The 22,601-nt window shown below is 39.4% G+C and overlaps 1 long non-coding RNA gene across 1 annotated transcript; it reads left to right on the plus strand.

Moving 5' to 3' along the window:
• LOC131805421 (uncharacterized) lies at window positions 1-21,740 on the plus strand. The gene is made up of 2 exons (XR_009343676.1): window positions 1-169; window positions 21,452-21,740. It is a non-coding gene; the product is annotated as an uncharacterized LOC131805421 (long non-coding RNA).
• The last annotated feature ends 861 nt before the right edge of the window (window positions 21,741-22,601 follow it).

Genomic DNA, 22,601 nt, shown 5'->3' on the forward strand with positions numbered 1-22,601 from the left:
TCCAAATTAAAAAATTTGTGTTCGCTTTGAAACTACCTGACATATTACCTACGGGTCCATCGAATTGGAATTGAAAACGAACGACAATCTGGATTTTCAACTGCAAAATGTAGTTGACGTTGCTGCGGTGGAGTTCGATGTAGTTGTTTTGGCCAATCCTCCAAAGTTGGTAAGTAGGCAATTAATGTAACGTGACGATCCCTAGTGTATCAATTTTCCCCAAGGTCATGACTTGAAATAATTGCCCTCCTCTACACGACATAGAATATTTCCGCCAAACATGTCAAACAGATGTCAAATGACTTTCTGGCTTTGGTTTCTAGTTTCCCCATTGAATTTTACATTTTCCGTCATTGAACTACGGACTGACAGGTATTTTTATGGGAGGGGTTTTGATGACACCCAAGGAGAGCTAGGCTGGGAAGGCATCAAAAGAAAACCAAAAACGAGAAGAAAACAAATAAAATTTTATTGCTTATTGCATCTAAGTCAACTTTTTTCGGTGCAATTGGGTGCCTGTGGGAAAATTTGAAGATTCCAGCAACCACCTATGATGTGTCAATTTGTTGGTTTTTTCTTCCTTTTTGAAGGAGGGGGGATACACGATTGCAAACACTCTTGGCAGACATTTGAGGTTGTTTTTTTTTGGTGTACTCTTCCTGACGGTTGTTATATTTTACGATATTGTGTTCAGTAGGCGGAAAAGCATATTGATATGGAAGAAGAAGAAGAAGCTTCACATGTTTGCCAATAGTTCCGCTGCACACTACCATCATGTGGTAGTGATAAGGGGGGTAGCTCTATTAAATTTCCAGCATTGAAATCTCGTTGTTTACTCTCGAAACAAATGTGACCATAAAAATCACACACACACACTCACTCACATGTACATAACCATAGCCATTAAGCCCCCCAAGTCATTTGTGTGCGGATAAGGATTTCTAATAAAAAAAAATCCTTGTTTGCTTCTTTGCGGCACTGAGAGATGAAATGTCAGGATTTGGATTTAAAGTTTACACAGCCAAGGGGATATGTAATGTAAATATGATTAGGGGAGAGATTTAGAAAAAAATGAGGACATGCTATATTAACCTATAGTAAGGGGGGATCATTCGTGAAACCTTTTTAAACTTGAATGTATGTAATGTATTTTATGTAAATGTACTAATACTTATAGTAAATGTGATACCTGGAACGATTTTAAGGTCCTTACTGCGCCATAAAAAGCTAGAATATGAGCGCATTTTCTGATCATCAAATATACTTTTGTCGGGATAAAAACGTGACCCCCAGGACTCGCTTATGAGTCTTTTTCTAGATTAAATTCAAGTCATCTTCGACCGTTTTCTAATAAGTTATAGTCTTTTTCGAATCATGTTTTAATCAATTATTGTGCTATTTATTGCCTTTTTTCTGTGACCAAAGTTGTCATCCTTCACTGGCAGCGCCATCTTACAAATCTTAGACAGTTTATCGTTCCAGCGTTCATAATTTCCTGTCACTGCAGCCTGTATGTTACTCTATAGTTATCTTCATCACTACTTGAGCATCTTATTATTACAGCGCTGCATATTTTCATCCTTCTTCGTCTTGATCTCTTTGGTGTAAAGCTCATCCTTGATTGCTACTTACAGGGTGAACTGCAACCAACTTCAGACTGCCTGTCATTTCTAAGCCATTCGTCCGACAGCTGTTAAAATTATTCCGGTGACAGATCATTATATTGTTTACAAGCGCTTAAACGCATTTTGGTGAGAATTTTCCAGAAAAAAAGTTATTCGTGATGGAATTCAGGCGTGGTAGTGTGATTTCTTTATATTTGGCTGGAAAACCACAAGTGGCTATCGTTAGAGCACTCCAGCATTTAAATGCGAATAAATCATTTGTGTCTCGTACCATCGCTCGTTACCGTGACACTGGTAGCATAGCCCGACGTCAAGGAAGTGGTCGGAAGAAAACAGCAACATCAGCAGAAATGGTTCGAAAAGTAAAGAAGCGACTTGATCGAAATCCGCGTTGCAGTGACCGACAAATGGCTCGCGAGCCGAACATTTCGCAATATTCCATTCGGCAAATATTGAAAAATGAGCTCGGGGTAATGTCATTGAAATTCCAAAAAGTGCAAGAACTTACACCGCAACAGAAAGACAATAGACTCAAAAGAGCTAAAGAGTTGCTTCGCTTGGTCGAAAGTGGTGAACTGCCGTATTTGGTTTTCTCCGATGAGAAAAAATTCGTTGTCCCGCAGTTTGTAATCGTGTTTATTTGCCAAAGAGGTCAGCTGAAAATGTGCACCTTCGGTTGGCCACCAGAACTCAAGCGCCGGCCATGGTGGTGGTGTGGACCGCCATAACAGACGATGGTCGCTCTCCGTTCGTATTAATCGACCGTGGCATCAGAATAAATTCCGAATATTATCGCGAAAATATTCTGGAGGGTGATTTAAAGCCTTGGGCACGCAAACATTTTGGCCGCAGGCCTTGGACATTCTAACAGGACTCAGCACGCGCCACCCAAAAATGGTTATAAAATTAGGTTCCTGGCTTCATTTCCAGCGCACAATGACCACCAAAATCTGCGGATACCAATCCGTTCGGCTATTGTGTGTGGAGTATTTTGGAAAGCAAGGTTGGCACTAACAAATACGAAAGTGTCGATCATCGATAATGGGCCAAAATACCGCAGAGCAACATTCGGGCAGCGTGTAACGGTTCCATTGGCCGTTTGAAGGCTATAATTCGTGCCAAAGGTGGCCAATTCGAACAAATCTAAACTCATCCTAAAATTTGATGCTATTTCCGACATTTCTTTCTTTAATTCAATAAAATTGACAAAAAAATGCAAAAATTATTGCGTTTGACTTTGTTGCAGGTTTTTATCTAACCCTGTAGGTCTAAGAGACATAACATTTTAAGAGAAAATAAGTTAAGTTATAGCACGCAGGAAACTCTTCCATCTTTCCAGCCGGTCTCTCTTGAACCTCGTTCGTTTGCCGGCTTCAATTTCCAGACTGAATCCTTTTTATGTGTCGTCTTCTTACTGTGGCCAAGATTGTCATCTTTCTCTGGCAGCACCATCTTACAGACCTTGGACAGTTTATCTTTCCAGCGTTCAGAATTTCCTGTCACTCCAGCTTGTATTTTACTCGCTAGTTATCCTCATCAAAACTTGAGGTTCCTTGAACATCTTTTTATTCCAGCGATGTAGATTGTCACCTTCTTCGTCTTGATCTCTTTGGCGTAGAGCCTATCCTTGACTTCTTCCCCTTTTCCGTTTCGACATGACATTGTGACTTTTTTGACATATGGATACTTCAATATGAGCCTCTTCAACCATCAAATCTTTGTTGATATTGGCCGCTAATTTTGCGGCCACTTCATCAGCCTTGATTTCGGATGTTGTGTATACCATTTGGGATATGAGCAAATCTTCTTTTAATTGCAATATATCAGCCTACAAGAAACATATCCTTCTATCTCTTTCTTCTCCAGCCTCTAGCTTTGCAGCTAACCTGTCACGTTCGGTTTCAGCTGCGAGTAGTGCTTTCTTTGAACGACACAAATAATAACTAAGTTGTCTTATTACCGCCTTTAAAGTCTTGCCCTTGGGTTCTGCCTTCTGGTAAGATGCTCGTAATTTGTCAGCAATACACACACAGCATTCTTGGCTTTCTTTTTCAAATTCGTGACAAGATTGAAGGCATCTTCCTTTTCATTATTGTGTGAAATCAAGGCAACCTCCATTGCCTTGACATAATCTTCCATTTCTCTCCCTTCGGCTACTGCTGTCTGGCGCACCGTTCGCTCTTGATATGCCTCACATTTCTGTCTGAACATCTCACATATCTTCATCACTACTTGAGCTTCCTTGAGCATCTTATTATTCAGCGATCCAGATTGCCACCCTTATTCGTCTTGATCTCTTTGGTGTACAGCTCATCTGCCATTGACATTTTCCGTCTCGACATGACATTTTGCTTCTTTTGGCATTTGGATACTTCTATATGAGCCTCTTCAACCATCATATCTTTGTTGATATTGACCGCTAATTTTGCGGCCACTTCATCAGCCCCGATTTCAGATGTTATAAATGCCTTTTGTGATATGAGCAAATCTTCTCTTCTTCTCTATAGCTTTCCGGCTAACATGTTACGTTCGGTTTCAGCTGCGAGTCGTGCTTTCTTTGAACAAGAATCATCACTAAGTTTCTTATTACCGCCTTCAAAGCCTTGCCCTTGGGTTCTGCCTCCTGGTTACCAGCTCGTAATTTGTCCTTAGTTTCCTCGGTAATACATAGGGCATTCTTGACTTTCTTCTACAAATTCGTGACAGGTTTGAAGGCATCTTCCTTTTCATTTTTGTGTGAAATCAAGGTTACCTTCATTGCCTTGACATTGCCATTAATCTACCATTTCTCTCCTTTCGGCTACCGCTGCCTCGCGAGCCTTTCGTTCAATGTCCAATTCGGAATTAAGTATATACACTTCATTTTGTAGGACACGGCATTTATACTCACTCACATCATTCTTCAATTTTAAGTCACGTTGAACCTTGGTGATCATCATTGGCATCGACAGAAATCTTCAGGCTACCCTCAAGTTTCATGTTCGTAGCTTGTAACTTGCTTCATCTAATAACTTGGCCTATTCATTAGACACAGCTATTTATTTAGCTGAAGCCTCGTTTACGCTCCTGACATCCTTTTGAACATCTGCAACCGTCATCCTTTCATAACATAAAACATCGTTATTCTCCATCGCTAAAGCCTCGTCCACGTGCAGTAGCGTAGGATGCCTTAAAGTGCATATTTGACACTTGTTGTTGCTGAGGCATCTTTTGTCTACCTTGTGTTGTAGACAGAAGCAGTACATTCTCAATTGTTTAGAACAGAACTTTTTTCTCAGTTGGTGTCATAGAAAGGAATTTTCCACAGTCCGTCATCTTATGCCCAACTTCATTACAGGCATTGCACGACTCCTGTATATGGTTGATTTCCTTCTTCATTCTTCTCACTGGCAACCATTTCACGGGTACGTCCTCCTGGGGATATGCCTCACCCCTTCAGTCTGAACATTTCAGATAAGAAGTCCACTCGGTAAGTGTGCCCAGCGCCACCAGTCTTATTTGCTGATGGCTCTTTCTCTGTATGGGAACAATTCCAGCTATAGTTTTAGTTTGCTGACTTTCCGCTTTTGAAGACCCATTTTAGCCTAGCTGTAAAATTTCCTCGACGTTAAGACACTTACTTAAAAGTAACAATACTAATTTCGTATTTTGACGCTGTGTGGAAAATTCAAAGAAAATCCTTAAAATACTTCACTAATAGTGTCATACCCATGTCTTTCCATTCTACATGAGTACTATTATTATCCCATTGTCCCTTCTTCATTATCCAGACATTTCAGAAATCTCCTACCCTATTCTAAACGCTGTTGACATGTCTTATACGCCAAACATAATTTGCCATAAAAATCATCGGTATTATGCTAATGATCATTAGCATCATTGTCGCAATTCCAAACATGGAGCTGTTCTGTAATTTGTGTAAATTAAGGAAATTCAATTCACTACGCCAGCCAGCCAAGTCACTCAGTCTTTGGCAGAGTTCTTGAAAACTTATCTCTGTGAAGTTTTTCCTTTTTAACCGGAACGCTGTCTTCTTCCGGAGCAGTAAACTCCATGGGTTGACAATGTCGCTGCTGTGGTGCCTTGTTGTCATATAATCCTTTTCTTGACAACAGCAACAACAACAACTGAAGAATATGCTTACCACAGTTTGTGTGTGTGAGTGGTTTTATACTCTCAAATTGAAGTTGGTTTACTTTGTAAAAGGGAAAAAGAAGTTACTTTGAGATTTCAAATTAAGATGAGATTAAGGGTGACTGAAAGTCGAACTCTATATTAGGCATTTATGGAGTTTTCATGCGGGAGGAGGACATGTATTTATTGTGCTATAAAGAAAGAGTGAACCTGATTCTACCACAAATTAATAAATGTGAACTATCCTATTTTTGATTGAGCTGTTAGTTTCTGATTACCTGTAGGATTCCTATTTTTAAGGATAGTTTAAGTAGACAAAATCTAGCATCACGTACCGTGATGCTTATTCCATAAGGATGATGATTATAAAAATAAAATCGAGGTTGCAGAGAAATAGAGAAAAGATGATCCCAATTGGAGCACAAATGTATAGGTGTGAACTACTTCCATATAGATCATAGTATGAATGAATAAATGTGAACAACCCTAATATTTATCACTACAGCGAGCGCTTATCTCTGGTTTTATACTCGAAGGACAAAAAGAGGTTACTTTGAGATAAGGTTAGGGTGAAGAGTTGTGAAACTCTATGTGTGGTAGATAAGAACTTTTTATGCAGAAGCAAGGAAATTAATTTTGGTATGAATGAATACATGTGAACTACCTGCTCACCAATAAGTAAATATGTTTTTATAATAAAAGAGAATAGCGAGGCAACGTAGTGAAGATGAGAGACATTTGTTAAACGGGTATCTTTTCAATACAGTCCACATTAAATGACATAAGAAAATTTGGTCAGACCAGACTTTCGAGTCATTAGAAATAAATAATACAGACTGCCTGTTCCACGATATCGAAAGAACACGTTCGCCCACCTTTTACACGATAAACAGCTGATTTCCGTCACACTAAAATCAATCAGAACGACAAATTGTACAAACATCAAAACGAATGAAAGCGTAAGCATTTCAGTGTAATTTTGCACCCATGCGAACACAAATGTCAAAATCAGTCACTTGTGTGTTTGCTGTCGTTTCCTGAATTATAATCAGGGAATTTTTTCAACATAATTATTGCTATGATTGAAAATGGAAACAAAAAGTTGAGTAAAAGTAATAAATACAATTATAATATTCCAGGACGAAAAAATCATATACTACACAGCGGCGGGTACTACTTACTACTTTACTTGCAATTTGAATATTTACAACTGAACCGTCAGAGACAGAGCCAGCTGACGTATGGTTGTATTTTTTACAGCTTTTTCGCGTTTAAATCTGTCATTTTTGTCCTTTTTTGTTTAATTTCGCCATTAATTTTTCAAAGGTATATTTAGCAACACTGAGTCACATAAGGCTATGGGAAAGAACGAACGAACGCATTCCGATACGAAAGTGAGAGACTAGCTTTCGTTCGCACAAATTTACTTTCGATATCGTGCAACAGGCTGAGAACTTTCAATTGCTGCATGTGGCATGGTGAATAGAAATGTGTACTGTTGATCTCTCTCTCTATTTAACACTCGTTGCTTTGTTAGATTAAGTTATATTATCATAAGTAGTTCTTAAAAAATATTTTTAATAAATTAGTGTCTTACAACTATCAAAAGGGAAAGACGCGATGTCTTTTATAAAATTGCTGATCCCGGTTTACACTACCTGTTTGTTAAGTAGATCATCTGGTAGACATCGATAGTTTTAACGATTAATTTTATTGTGATAGCAGAAGAGATTTTCCAAACATAAAGCTCAGCCGCTCGCTATGCACCTGCTGATTGAATACCCGAAATGAGACCAATTTCCCCGCAAAGGCATTGGAGAATGTGCTCCCGCCTTTCAACCTTCCGTCGTTCAACCTAGACTCAATGATAAGGTAATGAAGGTCAACCGCATGTTACAGGAGCATAAGAGATAAAAGTGACCGTATCACTTGAAGTGTTACAATATGGGAACCGATATGAGTGAGTTGTGGGTAACTGTTAGATCGCTCCCGAAAACCTGGGGAAACGAATGATTGCTTCTCAGTTACGTTTAACGACGAAATAGTGACCGTTCTGTGAGCTGCGCTGGTTATTTAAAACGTTGTATTCTGGACGGAATATTAATGGTAATGTTGAAGCAATTGGATATACTGGCACTCACTAAAGCCCTCAGCCTGTTGTTAGTCACTCACATAGTTCCCGAAGCCTGGAAAATAGATAGGGTGGTCCCGCTACTGAAGCCAGGCAAGGATACAAGCAAAGACAAATCATACAGGCCAATTTCGCTTTTGTCGATTGTAACAAAGGCTTTTGAGGCCTTACTACTAGCCAGCATCAGAAGAAGCTATGCGGTTGCTAACCATCAACACGGCTTCCGTCCACAACATATTGCCACAACGGCATTGCACACCATATCCACACATAATGGTCGAGGCTAAAAAAGAACAATCCGAGGCTAAAAAGAACAAACCTCTCGACCTATCAAAGGCGTTTGATACAGTGAACCACCATAACTGTTTGAGGATGTCGAGAGAACTATCCTCCTGCACAGTTTCAAACGCTGGATAGTCAACTTTATGTGTGGACGCCAGTTGTTCGTGGAATTCTGGAACAAGAAGTTCGAAATACGTAAAGCGAAACATGGAGTTCCCGGAGCTGGGGTAATAGATGTTTAACATCTGCCTATCATTCCTCGCTCTCTAGACGACATCGAGATCAGAGCTTGCCGCCTTCTTTTCGCGAGTAATATGAACATATTCAACCTCATGTACAGCGGAGATGAAAATCCAGCTGAATGTATTAGTCGAGGACTTAACTAGAACAAGCTGCGTCTTAGAACAGTGTGACCTATCGAGAGAACTATTCTTCGGCCAAGTTTGAAATGTTAGATAGTCAACTAAATGTATGGACTCCAGTCGTTTGTGAAATTCTGGAACAAGAAGTTCGAAGCCCGCAGAGCGAAACATGGAGTTCCCGGAGGTGGAATAATAAATCAAGAACTGTTTATCCTCTGCCTATCAGGAATTCCTCGCACTCCAGACGACATAGAGATCAGAGTTTGCCGCCTTTCCCTCGCGAGAAATATGAAAATATTCAGCCACATAGACGGTGGAGATGAAAATCTAGCTGAATATGCAGGTCGAGAGATATTTGATTTCGAGTTCACATTTGACAGCATGTTCTAGTCTTCCGAGCAAACCACAGATATCTGGGATAAATTGAAAAGTAGAAACAAGGTCCCTTAGGTACTAGTCGGCAGCACTAGGGTGTGGTCAAGGAAACCTTTTGGATAACGTACAACGCGATTGGTCGGTCGTGGTTCTGCAGACCAGCCAGAATGTCACCTTACAATCTGCAACAGGATGCCGCTTATGACACCAGTGGTCAGCATTACCGCATTCTTCTTATCTTCTTAATTGGGAGTCATCCAATCTATCATATGATGAATAGAACTCCCCAAAGACAGAGGTGTCAGAAAGGGTCCACAAGGTCCAAGAAGGAGCTTCTAGATGAAGAAGCCTATCAATCAGGTCTAAGTAGTATTCATACGTATGCAGACACCGATGTAATTATCCAATACTGCATAAATTCTGTCTTTGGCTACAGCCTTTCAAGGTAGATGATTTTTTATATCTGAAGTTAGAAAAACAACAACTGGCTAGTATTAGCTTTTATATGAGTGTCAATAACTAGTGCAATATTGTCCTGCATAGATTTGAGTGTTTTCAGAGATCAAAGAGCTCTATTTTTATCTAATTTAATTTTTATTGCATTTGATACGAAGAAATTAAGCTGTAAACGCAACACCAGTCTCCATTTTAAAATAGTGTCACTTCAGCACTCCTCCTTCTAAAAGGAAATTGTATTTTACGGTCCTGCCAAGAAGAAGCTGGATTCAAACGAATAAAATTCAAAACTTAAAACCACAATATCAACCAACCAACAATCACAAATAACCAACTTATAAAGGGAGGACTCACCACACAACAGGACACAGACCCGTAGTTATGGTGGCGTTCCTGGATCATTTGACTTTTGCTGCCCAAAAAAATAAAAATCAAATCAGCAACAAGACGGGCAAGAAGAAAAGAAAAACAAACCGGATTAACAAAAAAGAAACTTCCAAGCAAAGGACATTTGACAAACGAATATGAGAACGACCGAACGGATGTTGAAGCACCAAGGATGATGACGACGACGATGAAAGTAATGATGCTGATGACGACAATGATAATGATGTCGGTTTTCCAGATAACTTAAGTGTCAACTAAGCTGAATTGTAGACGAAGTGTCGGCCAAGCTGTGGCGAAGTGTTTTCTTGTAATGAAAAGGACAAAAAAAAAACTGGTAATAGTAATAAGATTTCCTCGACAGAGCGTCAATCGGAAGCGACAATGACCTACGGGCAGAAACTGCTAAAAAGGGTAGGATTTTTATACAAAAGATATTTTTAAGTTTTTACATGAAATTAAAGTCATCGGCAGAATTTCTTATGGAAGTTTAAAATTCTTGGCACGGGTTATAAAATAAAAGGCAGATGTTGCATAGAGGACAGTCATAAAGCCAACAGGAGTGTCTCAAAATCGATGCAGGGTAATGACGAGTTCTTAAACATTAGGTGTTAAAAGGCGAGGTGAAAAACACCAACTTATGGTTTCAATTCCATGGTAGCGGGTTCAACGACACCGGGACATCCCAGTTTCGGCCTGCGGCTGCCACCTCAGTATATGTATGTTCGTGTTTGTTTATTATACTGCATGTACCGGAATACCTGATTCGATTTTTTTTGTTTCATGACGGGATCGAAGAATATCTCGGATTTTGTTCGGTTTGTCTGATTTGTTCCGCTTCGATGTAATGGAGGTAGAGAATGGGTGTACTTTAGAAATTGTTCGGGATTAAATCGGTTGCGAGGCTACAGCGAAAGGGATTATTTTGCGACGCGCTGCAACAACGTAGTCCTCAATGAGTCCACGTCTTCGTCGCTCTCATCTGAGTTTTCGCCGGGGTATGGAATTCCACCGCAGTCTCCTGAACAGCAACATATACCGCATCATTTTGCGATTTAATTGCAACGGACTCTGATGCAAAATTGTTGAGATAGCGGAATTGAGGAATATTTTGATCGCAGCAGTGCAGGACACCGAACTCAAGGAAAATTCTGGCCTATAACGTTGTTATGGTTACAACTTATTGAGGAAGGATCGCACCAGAAGTGGATGCGGGGGATTTGCGTTCATGTTACACCGTTCTGTTCAATACAGGCCTTCCTCGCTTGAGCTTACCTCTAGTTACCCATACATGGAATGTAGGGGGGCAGCAGTCAACTGTGGGACTGCCGAGGTGGATGTGCCTAATTTGTATATCCCGCCGATGAATAGCTGTGAACCGCATATAACCGCCTGGTACTAGGGAATTTAAATGCCTACCAGAGAGGATCAGCGCTGGCAGATCAGATTGGCTGATCCACATTCTGCACAATAAATGAGGATGTCCCCACCCGAATATGAGGAGAGTGTCACAGTTCGCCAGGCCTTACCATAGTGTCACCCGGTCTGATGACTTGGAAACCCGTACTTTTGCTCCATAATAAGATCGCCATATTTCATAACCTCTAAACGTAACACTTTCCTAAACATGGGAATGCTCACTGGCCATAATTCTGATAGTTCGCCAAACTTCGTTTCAGAGAACACTTCTGATGGTATTAAATGCTGCAGCTGTTTCCATCCTATTAAAACTTGGGAAGTCTCAAAGAACGCTTTCAGATTCGCCCCCATTGTGTTGGTGGTGTAGGTCCAATTGACTTGGTCCTGATTTGTGCGGGTCTGTCTCTGAACGTCGAAACTCATAAGGGTTCTTCGTCATCCTTCGTATGGACTCCCTGCATGCATAGACAACCATGAGACCACAAACGTTACTACACAACGATCTTAGATGACGGCTTTGTGTTAGGATCTATTGAAGCACGAACAATAACAACGCACTAGAAGATACCAGATTGAATAACCCCTTCAAACTCAGTGTAGTTACGATAAGAACACCACCCAAAACAATGGCTACAATTCCGAAAATTTTGCAAAGAAGCACCAGCACTGTTGATAAAAATGGAGAAAGTGGCGAAAACTATATTACCCGCCTCAAAGTGGAGGAAGAGACTGGCTTCGTCAGACTCGGCAACAAACAAAACGCGATGAAATCTATAATAAGCCAGGTTAAAAATATTTATGAAAACATACGTAGAACCTCATGCAGGCACTATACATGCAGCTACGTGAAAACAGAGAATCAATAGCGTTAAACGGAGTCATGGGAGAGGTCCCAGGAAATAAATTCACAAAATATGAGAATAAAGAAGTGCAAACCGAGTTGGATGAATTAGCCCTCAGGAGCAATCAAAAAAGAACTGCATTCTTACCCCCGGCAAGGATCAAAACAAAGCAAAAGTGCGAACTTCCGGACTCGTAATGGGGGAAAAAATTAAAGGAAATTGCACCTCATTGGTCGACAGTGACGAGAAGGCGAAACAATAACAAGGATAAATCTGATCGTAGAAAAATCGTAGCGAGAACATAGGGAATTGCAGTTCTACAGATATTATCAGAAAAATGAAAACCTCTATAAAACCAGAAGAAATTGGAGTCGGAATAGAAGAAGCGAAAAAGGGAATTGCAGTTAAGCAGATATTCTCAGAAATATGAAAACCTCTATAAAACCAGAAAAGGAAGGAGGGAAACGTTCACATCGAACTGAGAAATAGGGATCGACATGCTAAGAAACTTGAATAGGCAATAGAGTTGGTACAGAGAAGACATCACTGTCGAAACTCCAAAACAAAAATTTCTCCTGGACATCCGAGATTTAGAGGAAACGATGGAGGGCAATGAAATTATCTCAAGCATATTGGAAACAACATGCGAAACTAATGGCGAGCGTGATAAGATTCCTAATATACGAAGCTTCTTGGACGAAACAAAACAAGCTCTAATCGAAGTTCCAGGACCCGAAGCTGAAAAGATCCTAGGTATCATCAAAGCAGCAGCCGCTCGCTATATATCTATTGGTCGAATTCATACACGAAAAAAGAGCAAATTTTTCAGCAGGGTCCGCGGGACAACTAAATGAGCTCCAGTGTACCAACTCTATTGGCCATAAAGTCAATGAATCTAGAGTGAAATTCAAACGTTTAGTACAGGAGCATAAGATGAAAAGTGGACCATCTGAGGTGTTGGAACCGATATGAGTAAACTGTGGGTAATGGTTAAATCACTCTCGAACCCTGGGAAAAAGAATGATGGGACTGCAAACACTTTTAACGACGTAACGTTGACTAAAGCAAAGATGTGTGCTGGATATTTTAACCGAGGGCGAAGCCAAGAATACTACTTTAGATCTCTGGAAGAAGGTGGCACTTGGAAACCGGTTGCCGGCTGCGTATATAAGCAGCTTGTAGTCTTCGCATGGAATACTTTGTGACATATCATTTTATACCCTTCACCATAATATGGAGGGTATATTAAGTTTGTCATTCCATTTGTAACACCTCGAAATATAAATCTTAGACCACACAAAGTATATATATTCTTGATCAGCATAATTAGCACTGTCAGTCCGTCCATACGTCAGTGTGAAATTAATCAGCTTCCGAACGAAATGAAGTAGGTTGGTAAAATTTTACTCAAATGTATATTTTGTCTGCATGGCTTTTGGTATTGAAAATGGGCCATGTAGGTCCACGTTTTAGTATAACCCTCAAACGACATTATTCACCGGAAATGTTTCAAATTTGGCTCTTGAAGTTTGTAATGGATACTGCAGCCTAAGACAGCGAATTGTTCGGGCAGTTCCACTCCTTCGTATAGCCCCCGTAAAACGGCACCTCCCGATATTCGGTATTTTGATGATTTTAGCGACATTATACACCGGAATTGTTTCAAATTTGGTGTTTGAAGTTCGTAATGGATACTACAGCCTATGACAGAACATTGTCTGTACAGGTCCACGTCTTCGTATAGCCCCCATGTAATGGTACCTCCCCCTATTTTCGGTATTTTGATGATTTTAGCGACATTATTCACCGGAATTGTTTCAAATTTGGCACTTGAAGTTCGTAATGGATACTACAGCCTAAGACAGAGAATTGTCTGTGCAGGTCCCGATATTCGGTATTTTGATGATTTTAGAAACATTATACACCGGAATTGTTTCAAATTTGGTATTTGAAGTTCGTAATGGATACTACAGCCTACGAGAGAACATTGTCTGTGCAGGTCAACGTTTTAGTATAGTCCCATATAATGGTATCTCCATGTATTCGGTTTCTTGATGATTTGGCTAATGACAAAAGTTACCCATGCTGGTCTACGTCGTCGTATAGACCCTAATATAACGGCTACATTCGGAATTTTTAAGATTTTAACGGATTTTATTTTTTTTTTTGAAATTGCAAAATTCGTTCCAAATGGTGGAGTTCGGCCGAACTTTCAGCTTTTATACTTGTTCCTTATAATCTGACATTAATATGACAGGATGACAAGTTGCTTATGTACCTAAACTTTGAGGCCATTTGGAGAAGAACAAACTACCTTCTATCATTTAGCAGGTCAGAGCTTAGAATCGTGGTTGCCATACTGAGTGATCACAATGGCCCAAGGGTCTCCGAGAGACACGGTTGGCGAATTCGTCTAGCTGCGCATTCGTAAGCCAATCAACCAACTACACACAGTTCTGCCAGAAATATAAAAATTTCATTTATTTTTTTTTTTTACTTTTTGTTTGAGATGAGATTTTCGATAGTTCTCCCCCTAAGTAGTTTATGTTTTGTCAACATCATCACATCACATTATTATTCTCCATTTCACACATTGTTCATGCCGTTCGAAACCATTCAATTATTTTGGAATTACTATTCTCATATTCATCTTATGACCAACTAGCTAACCAACCAACCATCCATCCGATTCGATTCGAACCAAACCATCTCCCCAGCTTATTGAATATCCATAACGAATAATAACATCTAAGCATGAAGTAACACATCATGTTTCCAGTCACGTTCACAACATAAATGTTTGAAAATTTTCAATTTTCCATTTTTGGTTGATTTTTTCTCTTCTTCTGCACAAATGTCTTGCAAATATCAATGGCAGCGCAGCAACAATGACAAAAATAAAGGGGGAAAAGGAACGGGTTCAATTGTACCCCAACCACAAGGATTTTTGGTCAACTTATTAAAGTGGGAGGAGAAGGGTAGTTGTTGTGACCATAAACATAAATATTCAATTGATCCTGCATGTCCTTTGGCTTATTCCATTTTTTTTTGGTTTTGGATGAAAGTGAGGTTATGTAGTTGGCAGTCCATTTCGTTTGATGAAATTTCGTTCGCTATGGAATATTTGTTTTTGGGAGCCACTTAAAAAGTCCGCTTGTGTTACAATGTTTGCTATTTGGCCATATTTGATGAAGTTTTAGTTTTGTTTGACACCTAAACGGGAAAGTTATTAAAGTTTGATGACAGTTGTGGAAACGTTTTAGGGACTTATGTTTCGATTTGCATAATTGGAAGCAACTGGGATGACTGTCATGAAATTCAATGAAGGAGAAAGAGCTAAAAAAATGTTTAAAATAATGACTGAGTAAAAATTCTTTATAAAAACCGGGACCTTGGTCATTGTCCTTAAAAAAAAATTAAAAAATTAAAAATTCTAATAAAACTCGGGACCTTGGTCACTATACTTGAAAAGTATTTAGTTGCTTAAGTCAATGTTCACACGGTCATTGTAGAGTTTAGTGAGTGATTTCTTCTGTTGAAGTAAAAAAAAAATAATTTAGTAATGCTCGGAAATAGCATCAAAATTTAGAATAAGTTTAGATTTATTCGAATTGGTCACCTTTGGCACGAATTATGGTCTTCAAATGGCCAATGAAACCGTCACACGCTCCCAAAATTTTGCTCTGCGCTATTTTGGTCCATTCCCGGCGAGGCGCTTGCTTAAGGTGATCGACACTTTGGTATTTTTTATTGCCAACCTTGCTTTCCAAAATACTCCCGACAAAATAGTCCAACGGATTGGTATCCAGGGATTTTGGTGTCCATTGTGCGCCGGAAATGAAGCGCAGAACCTCATTTTGTAACTATTCATGGGTGGCGCGTGCTGAGTGCGGTGGTGCTGAGTCCTGTTGGAATGTCCAAGGTCTGCGGCTATAGTGTTTGCGTGTCCAAGGCTTTAATACACCCTCCAGAATATTTTCGCGATAATATTCGGCATTTATTCTGATGCCATGGTCGATTAATACGAGCGGAGAGCGACCATTGGCTGTTATGACGGCCCACACCATCACAATGGCCGGCGCTTGAGTTCTAGTGGCCAACCTTTATAAAATATTTTGTACCTACTTTTGAGTGCGGTTGAGGCGCTAGGAAAATCTAGCAATAAATATTCTAAAATTACATATTTCCCAGCCGCCATAAAATATCACACGTGAACAATTCGGTGATCTTGTGCGCTGACGCATACGATAATGTGTGAGATAATAAAGGTTATGACCCACATGCACAGATATCGATGCTCTCAGGGGTGCACAAGACTACTTAAATTAAAAGTCAAGCAGCCCTGCAGTGTTCTCCATTCAATATTAGAATAGATATGAATAATTATGTGGCTACGATTAGGTTAAGTTAGATTTACATATTTCCCAGCCGCCATAAAATACCACACGTGAACAATTCGATGATCTTGTGCGCTGACCCATACTGTGAGATAATGTGTGAGATAATAAAGTTTATGACCCACACGCACAGATATAGATGCGCTCAGTAGATGTACAAGACCACTTGAATGAAATGTCAAGACCTGCAATGTTCTCCATTTAATATTAGAATAGATATGAATAATTGTGTGGCTACGACTAGGTTAAGTTACATTAGTTTCAGTAGTATTTAGGGAACATATTTTTAAAAATAAAAATCAGAATTGAATCTACACCCAAACGTAGCGATTGTATTCCTTTCTCACTAAACATTGCTCCAGTCGAGCCGAATAGAGCATAGAGTTGACAATCGAAGAGGGAGATTGGATTCTATTCTCATTATTCAAAACATTGATCTTCCGAGCAGGATCCAGAATATAATTGACAATCGAAGAGGGAGATTGCACTCTTTTCTAATCTAAACACAAACAAAGGTGCAGGGTAAACATGATTAGTTTGTTTGTTTGCAAACTGATGGACAACGAATGTTTTTTCATGGGAGAAAAACAAATTCGGCAGTTTACCACTTCCGGCCAAGCGAAGCAACTCTGTAGCTCTTTGGAGTCTATTTTCTTTTTGTTGCGGTGTAAGTTCTTGCACTTTTTGAAATTCAATGGCTTTACTCCGAGCTCATTTTTTAATGTTTGCTGAAGGGAATATTGCGAACCATTTTTCGGCCACTACGACGTGCGTTTCGATCAAGTCGCTTCTTTATTTTTCGAACCATTTCTGCTGATGTTGCTGTTTTCTTCCGTCCACTTTCTTGACGTCGGGCTACGCTACCAGTATCACGGTAACGAGCGATGGTACGAGACACAAAAGATTTACTCACATTTAAATGCTGGAGTACTCAAACGATAGCCACTTGTGGTTTCCCAGCCAAATATAAAGAAATCGCACTATCACGCTTGAATTCCATCACGAATAACTTTTTTTCTGGAACATTCTCACCAAAATGCTTTTGTACGCTTGTAAACAATATAATGAGCTATCACTGAACTTAAAGATTCTGACAACTAGTGCTCAAAGGCTGGGTCTACTGGTTCCGCAAAGGGAGATGTAGATCAGGTGCCGCAAAAATGAGCTTTTTAAAATAAAACAAGTAAAGAAGCTGTAAGTTCGGCCGGGCCGAACTTTTAATACCCTCCACCATTTGGTACAAATTTGGCAATTTCCAAAAAAAAAAAAACCGTTAAAAATTCTGTTAAAATCTTAAAAATACCGAATGCTTATACGACGACGTGGACCTGCATAGGCAACTTTTGTCATAAATTATTACAATATTTAAATGCGAAACTTGAAGAAAAATCTGTTTATAATGTAGCTAAAATCGTCAAAATACCGAATATGGGGGGTACCGTTATATGGGGGCTATACGAAGACGTGGACCTGCACAGACAATTTTCTGGCATGGGCTGAAGTATCCATTACGAACTTCACATACGAAATTTGAAACAATCCCTGTAAATAATGTCGCTAAAATCATTAAAATACCGAATATCGGGGGGTACCGTTATATGGGGGCTATATGAAGACGTGGACCTACATGGCTCATTCTTTGACTTTGGATGAAGTATCCATTACGAACTTCAAATACCAAATTTTAAACGATTCCGGTAAACAATGTCGCTAAAATCATCAAAATACCGAATATCGGGGGGTACCGTTATATGGGGGCTATATGAAGACGTGGACCTACATGGCTCATTTTTTGATTTAGGATGTAGTATCCATTACGAACTTCAAATACCAAATTTGAAACGATTTCGGTAAACAATGTCGCTAAAATCATCAAAAAACCGAATATCGGGGGGTACCGTTATATGGGGGCTACAGGAAGACGTGGACCTGCACAGATAATTTTCTGTCTTAGGCTGTAGCATCCATTACAAACTTCAAATGCCAAATTTGAAATAATTCCGGTGAATAATGTCGCTAAAATCATCAAAATACCGAATATCGGGAGGTACCGTTATATGGGGGCTATATGATAACTTGGACCTACATGGCCCATTTACGAACTTAACCTGCCTACTGGGAAAAAATACATGTGTGCAAAATGTTAGCCTTCTATCTCAATTTGTTCGAAAGATAGCGTGATTACAACAGACAGACAGACAGACAGACGGACAGACAGACAGACAGACACACAGACAGACAGACGGACATGGCTAAATCGTCTTAGAATTTTACGCTGATCAAGAATATATATACTTTGTTGGGTCTGACATGAATATTTCGAGGAGTTACAAACGGAATGACAAAATTAATATACCCTCCATAGTATGGTGGAGGGTATAAAAAAATAGGTAAGTGAACATATACAATCACATGTGAAGAATAGATCTTTTAATAGAGTTCAACGAATTACTTAAACAAATACTATTACATAGACTATTGTAAATTACACATAAGGATCTCAATGGGTTACTGATTGCGAAATTAGTTCTTGCGAGAGATAACTTTAAAGGTTCGAAATGACGAGTTCTACGAGAAGGAATATTATAAGTAACTTCCCCAGTTAAAAAATGAGAATCAATCAAACCGCGTGTTAATTTGATAATAAATAACGCTCTTAGCATAAACCGCCTCCTTTCAAGTGTTGGGAGATCAATTAACAGTAAACGATTTTCATAAGGTGGAAGTAATTCTGTCGGGTTCCAGTTAAGGCCCCGTAGAGCAAAAATCAGGAATTGAACTTGAACTGATTCGATTTTATCCGAGTAGCATTTATAAAAAGGACTCCACAGAATACATCCGTACTCTAATATTGGGCGAACTAAACTTACAAATAATATTTTGGTGACATATGGATCATCGAACTCTTTAGACCAGCGTTTTATGAAACCTAGTAAAGACTTGGCTTTATTAACACATGAGTCAATATGTAAATGAAAACGTAGTTTAGGATCTAGAATAACACCGAGGTCAGTAAAGGAATCAACATTTTCTAATTTGTATGAACCAATAAAGTAGTTAGAATGTATTGGCTGAGATCGTGATAAGGAAAATTTTTTGCATTTCTTAAGATTAAGGGACATACCGTTGGCACTGCACCAGTTCACAAGGGAATGTAAATCGTACTGTAAGAAAGTCGAATCGTCAAGGGAATTTATATGCATGTAAAGCTTCACATCATCAGCATACATTAATATTTTAGAGAATCGAATGTGATCCGGGAGATCATTAAGATACAAAACAAAAAGTAAAGGGCCCAAATGACTACCCTGAGGTGAAGTATGATGAAATCCAGCCTAACAGAACTGTCGGAAAACCCATAGTATCGAGTTTATATAGCAAAAGCTTATGCACTACGGTATCAAAGGCTTTACTGAAGTCTGTATAAATAGCGTCAGTTTGTTGTTTATTTATAAATCCGTTGTGAACATGGCACACAAATTCTAAAAGATTAGAAGTAGTAGATCTGCCTTTCATAAAACCATGCTGAAAAGGTGATAATATGCTTTTTATAAAATGTGACATCCGACGTGAGACTAAGAGTTCGTAAAGTTTAGGAATGGCACTTAACTTAGCAATACATCTATAGTTATCTATGAAACGTCTATTGCCTGATTTATGAAGTGGAATAACAAAACTCGATCTCCAGAAGCTTGGAAAATAACCTATTTTCAAGGAGTAATTAAATATCTTAGTCAATGGTAAGTATAATTCTCTAGCACAAGATTTTAAAATATAGGTTGGAACACCGTCAGGGCCAGGGGAAAATGAGGAGCGTAATGTCTTTAAACCATTTAAGACTTCGTCTTCGGTTAAGATAATGCAGGGAAAGTGATTCAATGAAGTGGTATGAATTTCGCAAGGGCCTCTAGATGTGCCCTGGGTATAGGATGACTGAAAAAAGTCAGCAAATAAATTTGCAATTTCAAGATTGTCTGAAGACTCTTTACTACCAAGTTTCATGCTGGAGGGAAATTTCTGAGCTCTCCTTTTGGAGTTTACAAATTTAAAGAAATTCTTAGGATTGTTTAATAAATTCTGCCGCATTTGGGCTAAATGCTGAGAATAACATTTGGAGTTTTCCGAATTATATCTATTTCTTGCCATGGAATATTTTGAATAATTTACGGCAGTGTTAGATTTTTTGAAATTTTTGAAAAGTCTATTTTTAATATTACGTAGACGTCTTAGTGTAGGTGTAAACCAAGCAGGGCCTTGGTCAACTAATGGTTTTGCCATTGGTACGGAGCTAGCTAGAGCTAAATTGAGCTGTTCATAAAATTTAGAAACACGTGAATCAATGTCGCCATTGATGCACCACATAGAACCTGATAAGAGAGAGCGTAGTAGGGGTATATTGGCCTTCGCAAATTTTCGCCTACTAGATAAAGTTTTAATAACAGTAATATCGGACAGAGTGTTCCTTAATTCAAGGTTTAAAAGGAGCGTTGGATGATATGTATCCTCAGGAATTACAAATGGAGGTCTCTACAAAGCGAAATATTTAGGGAAGATGAGAAAATTAAATCTAGGAGTCGTTCCTTACCATTGAGTATAAAATTTACTTGGTATAAACAAAGTTCATAAATCTTATCCCAAAAAGCGTCGAGTACAACTGGGTAAGTAGAGGGTACATAATCTAATTTATTATCACCCGAGACCCAAGAAACATTAGGAAGATTAAAATCACCCATGCAAATCAAAGTAGAGTTATCTGTTAGCAAAGAGGAAACTTTTCCAATAAGATCAGCGTGATTTAAGTAAGTTTCAACCCCTGAATTAGGTGTAATATAAGAGCAGCATAAAAACAACCTTTGTTTATTAGTGGAGAACGATGGTAATGTTTACCTGGGGGTAAGGCAGGGAATACCTAGGTTTCGGAAAATTTAAATTTTGGATTTTTTATTGCATTTTTAGCATACCAATATTTGTTGTTGGTTTTGTTATTGTTTTTGTCATTGTGTCAACATTAAATTAAATAAACCTTATAGTTACGGAATTCCAGACCAGCGATGAACACCAAAAATTTTGGAAAAAACATCACATCAAACAAATTGAAATTGAAATAAAATTTTCGTCCGTCAAAACAAAAAGAGGGACACCATTCATTGCTTGCCTTATGTAAATACAAAATGGGTGAATAGAACGGCAAAAGATGACAACAAAATAGAAGAGAAAGCCACACACACAACAAATTGCTCGCTCAAAAAAACTGAATGAATGTCCAAAAATAAAATGTTGAAACTGAACAAAAATAAAATGTTGAAAACACGAGGCCATAAATAAAATATGAACGTTAAAAGTTTCCTTATAGTTATATTAAAGTGGGATGGGGCGTTCGATGGCCAGGAGGTATTAGCAACTCTCTATAGACAACAGACGAGCAGGAGTAAATATCCATAGACGAGCTGGAGTGAGTCTAGACGATCTGTAACTAAAACTCATAGTCGAGCTGGAGTGAGTCTACAACGACAAGCATGAGTGAGTCTCCACAGACGAGCTAAAACGAGGCTCCATAGACGAGCTGGAGTCAGTCACCATAGACGAGCTGGGGTCAGTCTCCATAGGCGGGCTGGAGGAAGTCTCCATAGATGAGTTGAAGTGAGTCTCTGCCAAGCCAGCAGCGATAAGCTGATGAGTGGGTCCAGACACTCCACAGAGTAGTTCGTGGTGCACTTCATATAAAAGATGGTGGGCCACTGACTTTCCATAGAGGAGACGGTGGTTCAATGACTATCTGTAGAAGAGCTGTTGGCAACTGACTCTCCAGAAAGAAGCTGTTGACCATGGACTCTTCATAGGAAAACATTTGCCGTGTGGGGGTGCGGGTGTTGGGTAGGGCACTGACACAGAGCGCAGGGTCAGGTGAGCCATTGACTTTCCTCAGAAGTACTGTTGGTCCATAGAAGAGCTGAATGCCCACTGACTCTTCACAGTGAAGCTAAGTTTCTACCGACGAGTTATTGGATATTTGGGTGGGGCACTGACACAGAGCGCAGGGTCAGGTGAGCCATTGACTTTTCTCAGAAGAACTGGTGGTCCATAGAGGAGCTGAATGGCCACTGACACTTCACAGTGAAACTAAGTTTCTACCGACGAGTTTTTGCATCTCCATAGACGAGGTGGTGCCGAGTCAGAAGCGAGGAGGTGGTTGG

The sequence above is a fragment of the Musca domestica genome, unplaced genomic scaffold (assembly GCF_030504385.1).
Source record: "Musca domestica strain aabys unplaced genomic scaffold, Musca_domestica.polishedcontigs.V.1.1 55, whole genome shotgun sequence".
NCBI lineage: Eukaryota > Metazoa > Arthropoda > Insecta > Diptera > Muscidae > Musca > Musca domestica.